At 34.3% G+C, this 1,922-nt stretch overlaps 1 protein-coding gene across 1 annotated transcript in view; it reads left to right on the forward strand.

Annotated features, from left to right (window-relative positions):
- Positions 1 to 42: 42 nt before the first annotated feature.
- LOC107553290 (rhomboid-related protein 3-like) overlaps positions 43 to 1,922 on the forward strand; it is a 23,586-nt gene continuing 21,706 nt past the window's right edge. The window contains exon 1 of the mRNA XM_016235480.1: positions 43 to 87. The gene's annotated coding sequence lies outside the window, so the exon portion shown is untranslated. The remainder of the gene's footprint in view (positions 88 to 1,922) is intronic.

Consider the following 1,922-nt stretch of genomic DNA (forward strand, 5'->3'; position numbering starts at 1 on the left):
TGTGGGACAGGAACAGATCATACCATGAAAACTTGTGGGGATAAAATTAACAGCACGCAGAAGTTAGCAGAGTTCATTCAAGAGAAGGTGGGTGAAACTTTAGAGAGACTGTTATGTGTTTGAATGTCTGAATAACAGTGGAAATATTTTTTTTCTCTTTCATATCATCCCTAGTTATCTCTAGAAGCATATTATTTTACAGTCCTGTTCCGCAAGTACATTAATTACAATAACTGGATAATAACTAAGTTCTAACCCTGAACCTAACTCTAACCATGTAGTTATCGTATATTACCCAGTACTTTCCTAGTTAAGTACACTGTAAGTACACGTAAGTGCACGTACTGTAAAATAAAGTGCAACCAAACAGATAGTCTATAAATTCATGTTTGAAGCCATTGACAATAAATACACACCTGTGACCCCACATTCTATATCAGGGGTGTTCAAACCTGTTCTTGGATGGCCACTGCCCTGGTGAATGTCCTAGAGCCTTAAAACACCCCTGAATCTGCTACTCAAGGTCTTCAGGATTACTACAGTAGAAACTTGCACACAACTGTGTTGGAGCTGTTTGGAGGTAAAATCTGCAGGACATTGGTCCTCCAGGAGCAGGAATAGACACCCTATTCTATATGAATGCACATGGTTACAGTGTTACTTGGCAACTGTAAGCATCCTAATGAACTATATTATGTTATTTAATGTAATAACTATAAAAAAATTGTCATTATTAATAATTCATGTGATAATTAGAAATTAACTTTATTATTAGAAATTACTATTATTTCGAAATTAATTTATTAATTTAATCTTTTTTTATTTTGTGTATTCCAGAATATATCCATATAATAATAAATATAATTCTTTATCAGTCTTTTATCATGCTGTTGGTTAAATTAATAAATAAGTAAAAAAGGTTAAAAAAAATTACAGTGATTCTACAAAAGGTAAGGGAGGTTCTAGGCAATCCACATGGTAAAGTACAGTATGAGTGGTAGATTAGGGTTGTACATTAAAGTACATTTGCCTTCAAATCTTGTGTAAAGTAAATAGTTTGTAGCATCACCTAACCGACATTGCAGAATATTTTGTATTAACATGATAGGTCAGCTTACATTTAAAGCATCAAATTTCCCATTCAGTGAGATTATTTTTTTTATCTGTATGTGTAGATTGATCGATTGATCGTAGCTTTAATAATGTTTAGCAAACTGTGTATTAATCTTGAGCCATATTTATATGCAAATTCTCTAGTTTGGTAAAGTACAGTATGAGTGGTAGATTAGGGTTGTACATTAAAGTACATTTGCCTTCAAATCTTGTGTAAAGTAAATAGTTTGTTGCATCACCTAACCGACATTGCAGAATATTTTGTATTAACATGACAGGTCAGCTTACATTTAAAGCATCAAATTTCCCATTCAGTGAGATTATTTTTTTTATCTGTATGTGTAGATTGATCGATTGATCGTAGCTTTAATAATGTTTAGCAAACTGTGTATTAATCTTGAGCCATATTTATATGCAAATTCTCTAGTTTAGAAGAGGTGTGTGTGTGTGTGTGTGTGTGTGTGTGTGTGTGTGTGTGTGTGTGTGTGTGTGTGTGTGTGTGTGCCTTATGACCTTAGCTGCCCAAGCAAACAGTGAATGAATGTTTGAAAGCCTGAAGGGCTGACGCATTGACACCAATTACTAAAACAGGATGAGCTCTTTGAACTTTGACTCAATGACACTAAACACAATGTCAGACACAGATCATGTTATTGGCATTATGCCATTAAACCATCCTTATCTTTCTGATTACCTAAACACAATTTTTTATGTTTGTAAGCCCCGATGGTCAGACTTTAGTTTGGGGGACCAAATGTCACTATTAACCAGTGTTCGAATTGTGTCAAAGCTCTTGGGGGGTCCCCCTA

The sequence above is a fragment of the Sinocyclocheilus grahami genome, unplaced genomic scaffold (genome assembly GCF_001515645.1).
Source record: "Sinocyclocheilus grahami isolate Dianchi unplaced genomic scaffold, SAMN03320097.WGS_v1.1 scaffold469.1, whole genome shotgun sequence".
Classification (NCBI taxonomy): domain Eukaryota; kingdom Metazoa; phylum Chordata; class Actinopteri; order Cypriniformes; family Cyprinidae; genus Sinocyclocheilus; species Sinocyclocheilus grahami.